Consider the following 15,826-nt stretch of genomic DNA (forward strand, 5'->3'; position numbering starts at 1 on the left):
ATTTTCAGTAGCTAACTCTGACTATAAAAATGTGCTCAGTGTTGAGGATCCAAATATGCAGAATGTGAACTCCCTGCCACTGTGATGGGAAGTGACAATGGAGCAGTAGAGAGTAAGAGGCGGACAAGGCGCGCAAATGCGCTGAGTGCTTTTGAGAGCAAACCCTCTTCTGTGGCAGGCATGGGTGGAGTGCGTGTAAAGGCGGGAAACAGCCCGCAGCTATGGCTGCAAAGACACTCCACTGGTACTAACCCGCCCGTGGAGACAGCTGTTGACCAGAGGACTATCACAGCCCCATGGTCAGTAAGGATGACTCAAGGATCAGGCAAGGGGCCAGAGTGTGGCGTAGTGGGTTCAGTGTCCACCTGCAGCACCGGCACTGCATACGGGCATCTGTTCGAGTCCTGGCTGCTCCAGGTCCGAGCCCGCTCTCTGCTAATGGTCTCCGAAAACAGTGGAGGATGGCCCAAGTGCTTGGACCCTGCTCCTGGCTTCAGATAGGTCCAGCTCCGACCACTGCGGCCATCTGGGGAGTGAACCAGTGGATGAAGACCTCTCTGTCTGTCCCTCCCTCGCTCTGTAACTCTACCTCTCCAATAAATAAATAAACCTTAAACCAAAAAAAGACGGATGTGGAAAAAAGCAGTTTATTACTTGATTTAAAAAAGTCAACATAGGTAAAGGAAGCTAGCATTCTGTCACCCAATCTAACATCTAGCAGCTCTGTTGCAACTCAGCCACGCTTGGGTGTATTATCCACGGGTGGTTTGGATCTGGCAACGGTTTGCACAGGAGAAGCAAACCAACACGCAGTCCAGACCAAAGCAAACTCTCAGCCTACGTGGGAAAGTGTATACAGGCACCGATTGAAATCACAGTGTAAAAATCATCTCATGGAAACAATGGTTTTGAATATGTAATCAAAAACATGCTGGAAACAGAAAAACATAACAAAAGAACTCCAAAAAACAGGGGAAACTATCTGAAACATCTTAAAGATGACTTTGTAACACGACGGCATGCAAAACTGCTTTGGCTATGCAAAAAAAAATAATAACAATTTTTTTCCAGGACAACCCATTTTTTTTTGGTTCAGACAACACAACCAAGTCTTTTCTGGTTGAATCCTTGATACTGAGTTAACACCTGGCTCATTGTTAGAACCAGTGGATTTTTAGGACAGTTGGAAGAGATACATAGTTAGAATTCCTTAGTCAATGATTCTATCAATAAAGTGCAATCTGATTTAATAAAAGAACAAGGTGTCAAAACATTCAAGACGAAGGGACTGAAAATACAGTTCTCATTGGTCATGTCAACAGCGACACCATTTCCATCTACTGGATAGAAGCACGATGTGCTTTTCTCAGAGTTTACACTAGGAAAAAAAAAGCATTTTTATTTTAACCAGATGTGAGTGAATTAAACCCAATATTTTCAAGTATTTTTAGCACCCTATGATGTCATCTGATTTTATATTTTCTACTGCGGGATAACGTGTGTTTTTAAAATTGTGAAACCACTTTCCACCTATGTGAAGTGTCATACATGAGAAATTACAGTAAACACGTGACAACAGCGCAGGACACACTCTTCGGCTGTTCATGGCAGAAGCCGAGAGAGAATTTGAGATTTTCAGTGGGAAGTGGAATTCACAGCAAGTGAACCTTCTTCCACCACCTCAACGCCCTGGTCATTTCAGGGCAGGGACCTGCCCCTTCCTGGGGAGACTCGACCCAGTCTCAAGAGCCAGCGTCTTCCCTCCCATCGCGGATTGTCCCCGTCAGGCCCACGCAGGACACAGAGCCCACTGCCACCGCCCGGACGGAGCTGGGGTGCCCGGGATCTCGTCCCCCGGGGCGGGCCTGGGAGCCAGGACGGCCCCACACCGCCCAGGACCAGCCTCCTCCCCGTCGCCGGGGGGCAGCGCCCTGCCGGCCAGCAGTGGCCGCGCCCGGGGGACCCGAGGGTGGTCCTCACGGGCGCTGCCGAGCCAACTTGGCGGCGTCTCGCCCGGGGGAAGGAGATGTCTTAAAAACCATGGAGAGCTTTGCCAAGGCAGCAACCGCGCGGCGGTCGTCGCGAGCCTGCATCTCGGAAGCCAGGAGAGACGACGCCGCCGCCCCCCGCCTCGGCCCACCGATGCAAAAGTCAAGTTAATGTAGCCGCGCGTGGACGTCGGCACCCCGAAGGGCTGGGGTGAAAGCCGCGACTTCAGAGCAAACCTCCTCCTCCTCCTCCACCCCCGGCACCGCGCACGGAGCCTTCCGAGCGAAGCCCCCCGGAGGGGTCGCGGCTGGCTGGCAGCTCCGCGCCGGGCGGAAGACGTCGCTGTCGCCGGGACCCTGCCCGAATTTCTCCCCCAGCCCTCACCCCGGCCCCGGGCGTGCGTGCGGGAGGCGGCAGCCGTGGACGCGCGGCCCGCGCGGTGAGGGGCGCCGGCGTTTCCAGGGGGGCGAGGCCGGCGGGCGGGGAGGAGAAAGTGGGAAGCGGGGGCCACAAAGTAGGCGGGGAGGAGAGGCGGGCCCTGGCCAGGGAAAAGGAGGCGGTGGAGCGAAAGGTAGCGGAGAGCGAGCAGGTTGGCGGGCCGGCGCCGGGCCGCGGTGAGGACGGCGCGGGGGCGGCGCGCGGGAGGGCGGGGAGGGCTCTCTGTCACTCGGGCGCGCGGGGCGGCTCCCGCAGCCTGGCCCGCGGCGGCCGCGCCTCCGGCCCCCAGCCGTGTGTCCGCGCCGGCCCCGGGGCTGCCCCCCGCCCGCGCGCGCCCGTGGGGGGCCCGGGGAGCGGCGCCCGCGGCTCGGCCGCATTGTGACGTAGCGGGGCCGCGGCAGCGCCTCCGCCGCCCGCCCGTCCGCCCGCCTGGTCGCGCTGTTCCAGCTCCCGCCGCTGTCCGTCCGTCCGTCCGTCCGTCTGTCCGTCCGTCCGTCTCTCCACGCGATCTCCCCCCACCCCGCCACCCCGCCACCCCGCCACCCCGCGGTGAGTCCGGGTCCCCGAACCAGCCGCGCGATCGATCGGTCGAGCCTTTTCCAAGTTTGCACCAGGCGACCCCGGGCGGTGTCGCCCCTTTGCTGCCCCAGCCGCGGGCCCCCTTTGTGCCGCGAGTGGCGCGGGCCCTGGGCGGGGAGATCGCTATAGTAACGGCGGCGGCGGCGGCGGCCCGGCGGCCGCGGGATTGTGCGGCGCCTCGGCGCGCGCCTCGCGGGTTATTCTTCTCGCGGCCGCCTCGGCTCGTGTGCGGGCTGCGGGCAGGGGCGGAGCGGCGGCGCCCGGCCGCCGAGCGCGGGGCTCGGGACAGCAGCAGTGCCCGGCGCCAGGGTCCGCGGCGAGGGGCGCCGGGCACCGGGCGCGCAGCCCCCCGCCCGCACCCCGCGGCCCCCCGGCGCCCCCGCCGGCGCGGTCCTGCGCCCCGGGCGCGCGTGGCGGCGCGGGCGGGGACCGTGTCGCTGGGCCTTGGCTCCGGGGGCGATGACTTTCCCGTGCAGGTGGTGGTGAGTGGGGGGCACCGGCTCGGGGGTGTGGGGGGGGCTATTGTCAGCTGCCACGTTTTGTGTATTTCGTTTTGACGAAAAGAAAAGGGAGAATTGCGAGCCGCTGCTGGCAGCCATACAGTTTCCACAGGAAATACTAGCATTCTTTGAGGAACACGCTGCTGCTCGCGGGGAAGAAGAAAAGTCTTTAGGAAACAAAAAGGCAGCGGCATTGTTGCTGGTTTCCAGTGGGCCGCCGGGAGGGGGAAGCGCGTTGTTTTTTCCTGTGGGAACGTCGTCGCTTTCCTTGGGAAAGTTCATTAGGGGAGCCTGGCAGCGCGGGGCCGCGTTTGGCCGGCTCGAGGCCGGGCGCTCCTCTGGGCGATGACTGACAAGTGCCCATCAAAGAGCCCCGCTGCGGGGCAGTGTCGCCACACACCACGTGCCGTGGAGCGCGGCCAGGGCGCAGTTAGCAGACACATCAGGGCTGCCTGGGGAGGTTGAGGAGGGCTGCATGTGTGTGCAGGCCGTGTCAGGTCTCCCAGGTGTCAATCCACACACTTTGCAGACACTGCTTTCATGCCTCAATCCTAGGCAAAAAAAAAAAAAAATATATATATATATATATATACACACATATATATCTTTTATCATGGAGCATGGAGTGCTGACCCCAGTTCCCATTTGTATTGCGTTTGTACATCTTGAAAATTTCATTTTATTTTATTAATTTGTTTATTCATTTGAAAGGCAGACTCACAGAAAGAGAGGGGGAGAGACAGAGATGTCTTCCATCTGCTGGGTCACTCCCGAAATGGCCCCAGCAGCCGGAGCTGGGCCAGTCAAGGCAAAGAGAAGAAGGTACAGGACCCAAGTGTGCTAATGTATGCATTCTTTGAGGGTGGGCTGCCTTCTCTTTTATGATTTTTTTATTTGAAAGGGAGAATTATGGGGAGAGAGCTTCCATCTACTGGTTCACTCCCCAAATGGTCACAAAAGCCAGGGCTGGGCCAGGCTGAAGCCAGGAGCCAAGAACTCCATCCTGGTTTCCCACATATGTGGCAGGGGCCCAAGCGCCGTCTTCCACGGCCTTCCCAGGAGTGTCACCAGCATGCTGGTTGGGAAGTGGGACAGCCGGGAGTTGAACCTGTGCTCTGGTATGGGATGCTGGTGTCAGGGACAGTGGCTTAACACCTGCCTCTAGGCTGTTTCTGATGCATCTCAATGTTAATGTACTTACAGCTTGGTTAGGGGGTAGGGAAACACCTTGAATGTGTTTCAAGTTTTACGCCTCTGGAGGGCGTAGTAATCAGTGACCGAAGATGTGTGACTTCTGGGTATGGAACCAGAAAAGATCTGAAGATATTAAGGATCTTTGGACATCACAGAAATAAAATACTGAAAGGATTTAAAAAGAAGGGATGTTGTTTTGAATATAACTTTTCTTTTTTCCATAGTAAGTATTTTGTGGGGGAGGGAAAGGCTGTAATATAGTAAATTGGGAATGTTTTAGTAATTTGACATTTACTGTTTGTTGGTGTTAAAAGGAAGTGACCAGAGCAAATGAATTTCTCTGCTCTATCCCATCTTTGCTAGTTGCAGGCCCTTACTGTAGTGCAGGTGTACATGGAAATGTAGAAGAGAGGCCAAGAATCTGTGTGTATTGTTTTGGAAGGGGTTGTAGCAGTATTTTACTGCTCTTAAGAGGAGGGAAACCCACACAAACATTTAATACAAACAAATGATCTTTGATATTATCACAGAAAGCCTGGAGCCATTTTTCTTGCCAGATTTAAGGCATTTCTTGTCAAAGGAGGCATTCTCCCAAGGAACAGGTGCGTCATTATAAGAAACACAGGGGAATGTCTCTTTTAAATGCAAAACCTAATTGAAGAGCAACAAGAGGAATGGTGACACTTACAATAGAAGCCTTGGTTTTTGGCAATCTGTCAGCTTACAGTTGGAAACCTCATAGGAAAAATGCATGTCCTGGAAGAGACTAATATCCTGATGAAACTCACATAGTTGCTTCTGTGACACTTTCACCCTCACATGCCTGTTTCCTCGTGCTCCGCTCATTGTTTTGCAGATTCATTTGCAGGTTTTTTCCCCCCGCAAATGAATCCACAAATTAGCTGCTGGAGAATACGTACTATGCCTGAGTTACCCTTTTTTATAGGTGAGACTACTCAGTTTCAATTTATGACTTACATCCTAGTGGCTTTTTAAAGCTTTTAAAATTAACGATCAAAATGTATGCTGCAGTGGTGATTGTTAATTGATAGGATTGGCAGCTGGGCCCTGGGAAAGTGCTGATGGAGTCCTGAATCGTCATTCACTGTGCGCATATGTGGAGTATAAAGACGAGCATATGCAGTGTCTTCACAAGGAACTTGCGGAGTGGGGAACACATGAAAAATCAATCATGACACAAAACAGGAAGGAGACAGGACGGCTTGTGATTAAGTACCCAGTATGCTAAATAGGAATTGAAAAGGATTTGGAGGAGAAAGGGACCAAGTCAGCTTGCATGTTTTATCTCTTGTCCCTGATGCAGATCAGATCACCCCAAGGTGTGGCTGCCGAAGGCAATCCCTGTAGCTCCCCATTGTGTTGGGCAGCGGCTGGGCCTGGGTTCCTGGGTGCCCCCAGGCGTCACTCGGCTGGTGGGATGGCTGTGGATAGCCTTACTCATGTCTGGCAGCTCTCAGGGTGCTGGCAGTGTTAGCCGGTGAGCAGGCCCTGTCCCTCCCACGCTGCACTAGACCAGCCAGGGCTGCTTTCTGTGGCAGGCAGCAGCGTTCCGAGAGCACAGAAAGAATGGAGAGAACCGGCCCCTCTTTTAAGCCTCTGCTGCCGGCCATCAGCTGTTCTCCCGTTGACCATGTCAGGTCTCGAGATCACCTGAGATTCCAGGGCTGTAGGAAGATTCAGCCTCGGTGGAGAGCAGCCTCTTACGTCTGTGAGGACGCTTGTTTCTAGTGAAGAGGAGGGGGCAGCTCAGGACTCCTGTTGAGGAGTTGCCGGTGGGTCTTTGTCCTGCAGTCTGTTCTGCAGACCATGGGTGGAAGAGGAGGGGCGCGTTCTTTGGACGGTGGTGCTGGCAGGGCTTGGTGATGGCAGGCAGAGTCCTTGGAGCTTGGAGTGTGGTTGGGAGGCGAGGCAGCCTCCAGCCCAGGTGGAGGCAGGGAATGAAAATGAAGGGGTCGATGTAGGAGATCGCGTGTTTAGGATTAGGTGACTGATAACCGGGGGGGGGGGGGGGGGGGGGGGGTGTGGTTCGTGAAAGCCTAGACCCAAAATCGCTCTGAAATTTTAAAAAGTTTAAGTGGCTGAAAGACTGATTGTGTTGTTGTGAGAAATAGAGAAATCAATAGGTGATTTATTTTGAGGGCAGGGAAAAATTCAGTACCAGAAAGGTTGATTAAAAGAGAGAAATCAGATGGGAAAGCACTCTGTGAACGGCAAGTGCATGTTATAAGCGCTAGCCGGCGTGTGGTGTTTCAGGTGCAGTGCCCTGTGGTGTATAGGTCAGTTCCTGTCATTGTAAAGCAGAAGGTGACGTTGAGGATTCCTGGACGTGTCAGAGGGAAGCCAGCAGGACCACTCGCAACGTGGGAACAGCTGCTCTGAGGGTCAGGGCAGCAGAACTGATGTTGTTTGTCCCACGGCATACCCAGCGGTCTGCCCTCGGACCCAGCGTCTCAGGCAAGAAGGCACTTTGGCCCAGGTGAGTGGCATGCCCATGCCTGTGCCAGGAGCATCGGGGACAGCCCCATCAGACGGCACACAGTGGGCAGCGATGTCAGCAGGAGTGGTGCTGGACACCAGAGCCAGCAGCTCACCGTAGACCTTCAGGCCTTGTGGAGAAAAGCCCAGAGCCAGAAGTGCCCAGTTAGGCATGTTCGCACAGAGACACAGGTGTATCGGTGCAGTCAGATTCGTCCTAGTGCTGGGGTTTCTTGGGGAAAGTCAATGAAGAAAAAAAGGTCTGGCTGGCCCAGTGTGTCATCCAGGCTCCTCCATAAATGTTAGTGGACTTTTTATTAGAGGGGAGAGGAATTCTAAACACATTGTCTTTCTCTCCTTCACCTAAGGCTCATTCGAGTTGCTGCTTTACCCATCTCCTTTTATAGATGGCCAGACAGAAATTCAGGTGGTGCCCTCACCTCCCAAGTGCAGCTGTTGGGCCAGACAGGAGCACCTGGCCTCACTGACGTCACACAGTGGTTGGTCTAAACAACTCGCACAGCTGCTCTGTATGCAAGGGGATGGGCCAGCTCAAGCCCAGCATACACTTTTATAGTTTTTACTGCGTGAGGCTAAGAACCCTGAAGATACTCCATAAATGTTAATTGAATGAATGAATGTCCCATTATCTGGTGCAGTAACGTTTTCTAAAACAGTCTGGTCTGGCTTTTCATTATTCAGGGCAGAGTTTGCTATAAAGTCCCTAAGTGCCTTTTGTAGATTTAAATGCTTTAAGGCACTCTCATCACAGTCACACAGGGCTTTTTTTTTTTTTTTTTAATCTGCCACTCATGAAAATACACTTTTTTGTTTTTCATATTTGAAACATAATTGTCTTTCCTCTTGTGTTTGTCAGGCTCATGGTTCTGAGTGACAGAGCCCAGCTCATACTGCTTAGCTAAGGAGGGGTCATGTACAGACCCCAGTAAAGAATCCAGTTCTGATTGCCAGCCTTCTTTGTGGTGACAGAATTGTCATCCTCAGCTTCAGGCTTAACCCCTGCAGGAAGAGCGAAGCATTCAGGATTAATTGATTGCAGTCACCTGTGGTCACACATGCGTGGCTGGACCAGGTCCTGTGGCCGGAGATTGGACCCTGCCACTTGGCTCAGCTCTGAGTCTATGCTCGGTCCTGGAGCCTTTGGGAAGGGGAGGGTAATTGTGTGCCGAGTGGCGCTGGGGGTGGAGGAGATGCTGGGAAGGGCAGTCGGCAAAGACCTCCCAAGGCAGAGAGGGGCGGCTTTAGAAAGACAGTCTGGTGCAGAGGGAGCGTGTGCGGTGCAAGCAGAAGCGGCGGCTGTCTGCTGCTCCGTCTGTGTTCCCCGGGAGGACGCATCATCTCTCACTCCACCCTGAGCCAGAGGCCTGGGAGAAGATCGACGTCTGTCCTCACCACCGCTTCAGTCACCAAGGCCTCCTGTGTTTCCCTCTCTGCGTTTCCCTGGTCGCAGGTCACCTCTGAGGAGGCCACTTGCAGGCTCTGCTTGCCATGGAGCCTCACCGCTGCAGGGATCTTCTCGCTGCACGGTGACTCCGGGAACGCCCAGCTGAGAACCAGGCAGAACCTGGTCAGCCCCGGGGAAGCCCAGCTCCCAGTGTGAATTCCAGGGGTCCTGCCCTCTTCAGGCAGGGCAGGGCGTGGGCAGGCGAGGGCACGTGGCTTCTAGCTGCTCTGGCCTTGAACGTATCCTGCATTGTGCATTTGCATGGCTGTTTTCTCACTGCAGCATTTGGTGGATCCCCGTGCTTATCCTGGTGCCTCCCAGCCTGTACAGGCGCCATAATTTTTAAATGAATGAATGAAAAATGCACACTGAATTGTTCGTGTTTAGATTTTCCGGTGGTTTTAAATTTACCCTGTTTCCTTTCACTTGGTGCACACGCTTGTGTCTCAGAATTTCGGACGTGGACACAGGCTCTCTTAGAACACGTGGGAAAGCTGACACCTCTTCAGTAGTGTTCCCATATGTGTGCGCACTTGTTTTTACTTGGTCACTAGACAGGACCTTAAAAAAAGGCTGGAAAATATCAGTGGCCCAAAGTAAATCTCTAAGCTGAAATCTGTGATTCAGAGACCAGGTGAGAAGTCGTTTTCCTTCCTGCCATCCCAGAGCCTATTTAATAGTGTCTGTCAGATTCTCTCTGCTGAGGGCCTACTGGAAACCTTAGAATTGTTTTCTTTGTTTTTGAGAAGGCAGAATTACACTTACACACACACACACACACACACACTCAAACGCAGAGATTTTATCTGCTGGTTCACTCCCCAGATGGATGCAACGGCCAGCACTGAACAAGCCAAAGTCAGAAGCCAGGAGCCAGGACCTCCTGTGGGTGCAGGAGCTCAAACAATTAGGTCGTCATCTACTTGAACCGGCGCCCATATGGGATGCCGGCACTGCAGGCGGTGGCTTTACCCGCTATGCCACAGCGCCAGCCCTGGTCTTGTTCTTAAAAGATGAAGTGACTTCTGCTTTGGAAGACATTTGGCACCAGTGGTGAAGCTGCTGCTCCGGACACCATTTATCTTACTGGAATACCTGGGTTGGAGTCTAGCTCTGCTTCGAATTCTAGCTTCTGCTAACGCGCACCCTGGACTGTTGTGTATGATTCACTCCAGCTTTGCTTTCAATTCCAGCTTCTACTAGTGCGCATCCTGGGAGGCGACAGAGATGACTCAGGCACTGGGGTCCCTGTCCATCCAAATGGAAGACCTGGATTGAGTTCCTGACTCCAGCTGGGTCCAGTCCTGGCTATTGCAAGCATTTGGGAAGTGAAATAATGCATGAAAGAACTCTTTCTTTGTCTCTCTCTCTGTCTCTGTTTCTCTCTCCCTCTCTCTCTCTCTGTGTGTGTGTGTCTTTTTCATATTTCTTTAAAAAATACTTATTTGAAAGATTGACAGGGAGACACACATATACATACACACACATACACACACACATACACACACACAGAGCTTCCATCCACCGGTTTACTGCTGAAATGGTCCCAACAGACTGGGCTGTGTCAAGCTGAAGCCAGGGGGCCTGGAACTCCATCCAGGTCTCCCATGTGGATGGCAGGCACCCAAGTATTTGGGCCATCTTTGACTGCTTTCCTAGATCCACTAACAGGGAGCTGGGTTAGACGCAGAGCAACCAAGACTTGAACTGGTGCTCCAGCATGGGTTGCCGGAGCAGGACATAACCTGCTGTACCACAGCAGTGGCCCATCTCTTTGTCTTAAATAAAATAAATACTTTAAAGAATCCTACCGGCCGGCGCCGCGGCTCACTAGGCTAATCCTCCGCCTAGCGGCGCCGGCACACCGGGTTCTAGTCCCGGTCGGGGCGCCGGATTCTGTCCCGGTTGCCCCTCTTCCAGGCCAGCTCTCTGCTGTGGCCAGGGAGTGCAGTGGAGGATGGCCCAAGTGCTTGGGCCCTGCACCCCATGGGAGACCAGGAGAAGCACCTGGCTCCTGGCTCCTGCCATCAGATCAGCGCGGTGCACCGGCAGCAGCGCGCCGGCCGCGGCGGCCATTGGAGGGTGAACCAACGGCAAAGGAAGACCTTTCTCTCTGTCTCTCTCTCTCTCTCACTGTCCACTCTGCCTGTCAAAAAAAAAAAAAAAAAAAGAATCCTAAAGCATCCTAGCTGCCTCCGTTGGCCATCAGTTAAGTCAGAGAGACTATGGGAAGAGGTACACTGAGGAGGTAAGAGCTCTGGTACAAAGTTGGAGTTAGAATGAGTCTCTGCCTCAGACATCTGTTTGCCGTCCTCGGATGTGCTGCTGTTGGCCCCTAGAGCTTTTTCGGAAGGTTGTCTTGCTGTGTACAGGGTGCAGGCTTCTGAAGCAGGTGTGGAAAATGCTGGTTTTGAGAGTCACTCATGAACGCATTTCAGGAACACCTAAAAGGAGCTGCACGCTTTGGAAGCCCCAGACGCCCCATGGTTGGTAACCGTGCTCAGTCTGAGCACCTTGTGTGGTTCTGATGACGCCTCTGTGCACACATACCACGTTGTATTTCATTTCAGAGGTGTCAGGGACCCATTGTGTCTTGTCTTTGGATTTGCTGGGACTCCATGTGCTCCGGGTTAAAAACCCTGGTCAAAAGCTGCCATCCAGAGGAAAGATTCTCGCCATTGTGAGTGTCTACATGTAAATATTTATCGAGTGTTTGCCTTTGGCCATACCTTAGTGAGAGAAGCACAGGAGAGCCCACCAGCCCTCGGAGTCATGCATTCTGAGCCCTATGTGAAGGATGGAGGACGACGCCAAGAGCAGGAACTTACTCAGTCTCCCAGCTGGCAAATGGTGGGAATGGAATTAAATGCAGAACCCAGATCTGGTCCCGGCTGCTTCAGGCTGCCTTCCTGTTCTCTCATCCTCCCTGTGGGACAGAAGACCTGTGCCAGGGCAGCCTGGGGCCTGTGTGAGTCCAGACTTCCCACAGCCGCCAACATCCCCGTTGAATGTAGGTTAAGTGGCTGCTTCTGCCGCAAGCGCCTCTGGCCTGTGTCCAGGGCAGGAGCAGGGGGACTGTGAGGTTCTCTGCTCTGGTTCACCCTCACAGCCTTCTCACACACAGCGGAGAATACCGCGAGAGGGGCGGCACTGCAGGTCCGGTCATCTGCAGGTGCATTCCTGTCTCATTCCCAACAATAAAGTGGCTGCAGAGTCTCCTGGTGACCCTGCCACAGACCTTGACTGAGGCCTCTCTGCCTGCTCTGCCCTGCGGTCACAGCACGGAGCAGACAGATGGGATCCTAAGCTCATGCTACTTACATTTAGCTTCTATCTTGCCAGGAGGAGAGCTAATAAATAATTTAAATAACGTGTTAGAAGTTTTACGAGAAAGGAAGTATTCGACTAGAGTTTCTTTGTGTTTTGCAGCTTTAAAACTCTCGTCCTGAAGCCTGGTCTCTACCTCTCCAGGATGTGCCCAGGGCTTTGGGTTTCTGCAGACTCACTTGACACAGTCAGGGGCAACCCCATACCCAACAGCTCCTCTCAGTCTCCCCACTGCAGCCGAGAAGGCATGAGTGACCAAGTGCCCTAACCACAGGCGAAGTGAGGACAGGGGTAACGCACTGGTCATCCCCGGTAGAATGTTCCTCACTGCCAACCGCAAGCTGCTTCTGGTTTATTCCAGATGTTGTTATCCTGGCCTTTATGACCTGGGCTTGCTTTGCTGGAAATGAACCCGGAGCCAAGCTGCCCTCAGGAAACGAGCGCCTGCCAGCCAGTGCATCCTCCTTGTAGTCCCAATGGCTTCCCTGTGTGCGGGCTCCTCTTCCTCAGGCTGCAGGCAGCCTCCCCCGGGTCCCCCCACGACGCCCCCCCCCCCATCACCAGCATTGTCTGCTCGTGGCTTAGACCAGCCCTGGCAGATAGAAATGTGATAGAACCCATGAATCCAAGCCATGTGGACGATCTTGCGTTTGCTAGTAGGTGCCTTAAGAAAAGTAGGTTCAGTTTTAATAAATTCTCTTTAGTAGAATATGTCCAGAATATTAGTTTTTCCATATGTAATCAATGAAAAAAAAAGATCATTAGCCAGATATCTTACGTTCTTTTCTCTTTTTCATACTGTGTCTTCATGTTTGGCATTTTCCACCTACCCTCAGACCCGCCACATTGTCAGTGCCCAGTAGCCGCAGTGGCTGCTGGTCCCCTAGCCAACAGCAGGTGCAGACCCTGAGGGGTCCCCAGGCAGACTTGGCCACCACCCTCGTATCTCCGTGAGCACTCAGCTCTAACCTTTGCTGCTGCCCATACAGGATGCACTCACGGCCACCTGTGTACTCCAGCCTGGGCTTGTGAGGTGGGAATTGTGTCTCTGTCATCTTCCCTCTCCCAGCGATGGCACTCAGTGTTTGTAGACCCAGAAGTAGCACTCAGCCCTGGTGACCATGCGCAGATAAATGAGGAAGGGTTATGTGTGGCCCAGGCTCTGAAGGACATAACATGTAAAGGATGTCTCCGAGCCCTCATTTCCATCTCCTAGCTCCACCAGGGCTACAGAACCAACCTGGAGCCAGATTGCACAGTCATGTGAGCCCATGCACATCCTGTGTAGCTTTTGACTTCACCTCTTCAAATATCGAATACTAGAGGAATTTGCAGTCTTAGAGATTAAATTATAATAGGTTTCATTAACAGGATATATAAAATTATAATAGGTTTCAGGACAGGACAGAATAAACACAGCAACAAAGACTTTTCTAGCCAGCAAGCCTGCTGTGAGATTACCAAAAGGCTAGCTGACATACAGACCATTAACCGTGCAAGGGCAGACTCATAGTGCCGGGGAGTGACAGAGCCACTACCGTGACTGTGCCGTGCTCCCAGTGGCTCTGGCGTCACTGTCACCCCCTGAGAGGATGGGAGATTTATAGCTTGCATAGGAGGTTCGACTCTGCAGATCCAGGATTTAAAGCTTGCAAGCACTTCTCAGCAACTGTTAGGTTTGCTTGCTTATCCCCAATGATAAGTATCACTTAAGATAATTTGTAGGGGGCCAGCATTGAGCATAGCAGGTAAAGCTGCCACCTCTGATGCCAGTGGCCCATGTGGGCGCCAGCCAGTTCGAGCCCCTGCTACTCATCTGATCCAGCTCCCTGGAAATCAGTAGAAGATGGCCCAAGTGCTTTTATCTACGTGGGAGACTCAGAAGAAGCTTCTTGCTTTTGGCTTCGGCCTGTTCCAGTCCTAGCTGTTACGGCCATCTGGGGAGTGAACCAGAGGATGGAAGATGTCTGTCTTTCTCTCTGTCTCTCTAACTCTGCTTTTCAAATAAATAATTTAAAAAAATGATTTGTAGAGCCAACTCTAAATGATCCGTAGTCCTGGACTGCGGTAACCACATACTCAAATAAATTCAAAGTTTGTAAATGGAAAGAGATATTCATATTTGATCTACTAAGTCACAGAAACTTTTTAAAATGGATTTCTGCCTCAGAAAAGAGTATCCTGCTCTCAGATCCCCTTACCGAGGGCACTGAAGTTGAGAGCAGAATCAGATCTAAGCTCAGCTTTTCACACTGATGACCGGCATCAACCTGCATGGCTCACAGCCTGCTTCTGGGTTTGTTTCTGAGCGTGTACAAAACCTGTGTCCGGCTGTCCCTCATTATGTATTAGGAGCATGAATGAAGTTAGAAAATGTTTTGAACGTTCCTCAAAAAAAAAAGGCTATTGGAATAGTTTGAGGGTGAGGTGTACTGCCAATATTTTTGTAGAGTAAATTATTAAAAGTTGGAAAGATCATAACGTACATCACGTAGTAACAGAAGCCGCGTTTAAGTGATCTGGTGATCTTGTATTTCGTAAGAGGGAGACGGTTCAGGACACACAAAGCCTTGCATCTGTTGGCTCCAGCTTTTAGAGGGCTGCTTTCATTTGGGTCCCTTGAAAAAGAACTTTCGGGCCCCTGCATCCAGAATTTACTTCTTCAACTACGTCGGCTCTGGAGTGCTGTGTTGGTGTAATTGAAAACCTATAAAAAGGCTGAGAGCTACTTTTGAATTGGCTCAGTGAACTTGGACTGGATTTGTCAAAGTGGTGAAAGGTTTAAAGGAATTTTCATAAATGAGGTCTCCAAGCTATGTTTTAACCATAGAATTCCAATGAACTCCAAGGCCCGTGAACTTGGAGAATAGCGCCTGTGAGCACAGCAGTCATATCTAGATGGATATATATGTTTCATTTTCATTCCACGCGTTCTGCAGACGTAAGCACACTCAGCCGCTGATACTCATAATTTAGCAGTGCTGTTGTGCACTAAAAACACAATTTAAAAGTATAATCTTTAATTAAGTGGAGTATTCACAGATTAACATGGTTACAAATCTTGGGCGCTGGATAGAGTGCAGTGTTTACTCCTGTTGCTAGGAAATACAGCAGGGCTCTTCCAGCTCTACAGGCTGATTTGGTGGGAAGAGGGGTGTGAGCTGCACCCAGAGACCAGCTCGCCGTTGCCTCTCTTTTCCATGACGTGTGTAAGTGCATTTCACACAGCAGAAGTCCCGTGTGCTTGGAGCACTTGCTGGCAGGGAACCACAGGTGTGTGCACCCAGGGACACATTCAGGGGGTATTTCAGAGTGATCTTACCCAGAGTGACGCATGAAATAAGCACCGTGAGGTGAGTATTTGGGATTTCAGTAAAATGAATTTTGATTAGTTAGAATTATCACAAAAATCGATTGCTTTTGAATCTACTGATTGTGAGGCTGATTGAGGGTTTCGTGTTGTCAGTGGGGAACTGGCAAATTAGGACAGAATTTGATCCTGGTTGATGGTTTTCCAAAATCACCAGAACTTGCATGTGGGAAACCAACTCTGCTGTTCTTTTCTTTCTCCCCTCTTTGGCAAACCTCACTGCATGATGCAGTGTACAATAGTTCTTTCAAAAATGCAAAGCTGACACTTGCACAGCCTGCAGGGGAGTAGCTGTGCCAGCTCACTTGCCTTGTCCCTGTAAAGATGAAAGATTGCTGTGTGCTATTTCAGTCAGGATTAGGCATGAAAGCGTCCTTCCCCAACTCATATGCAGAACTAAGAAAAAACCCACAGGGACAGATCCCTGTTTGATCTATTTGAGGCAAGCCCTTGCATACAAGGGCTGGC

At 52.1% G+C, this 15,826-nt stretch overlaps 1 protein-coding gene across 9 annotated transcripts in view; it reads left to right on the plus strand.

Moving 5' to 3' along the window:
• Positions 1 to 2,292: 2,292 nt before the first annotated feature.
• SNCAIP (synuclein alpha interacting protein) overlaps positions 2,293 to 15,826 on the plus strand; it is a 171,695-nt gene continuing 158,161 nt past the window's right edge. For 2 of the 9 annotated variants that reach the window (XM_051844129.2, XM_070076039.1), the window contains exon 1: positions 2,293 to 2,428. The gene's annotated coding sequence lies outside the window, so the exon portion shown is untranslated. Of the gene's footprint in view, positions 2,429 to 2,527; positions 2,604 to 2,833; positions 2,977 to 3,343; positions 3,489 to 4,114; positions 4,329 to 15,826 lie in introns of those variants that run through there. The other 7 variants (XM_051844128.2, XM_070076037.1, XM_051844130.2 and 4 more) reach the window with 6 other exon arrangements.

This window comes from Oryctolagus cuniculus, chromosome 6 (assembly GCF_964237555.1).
Source record: "Oryctolagus cuniculus chromosome 6, mOryCun1.1, whole genome shotgun sequence".
Lineage (NCBI taxonomy): Eukaryota > Metazoa > Chordata > Mammalia > Lagomorpha > Leporidae > Oryctolagus > Oryctolagus cuniculus.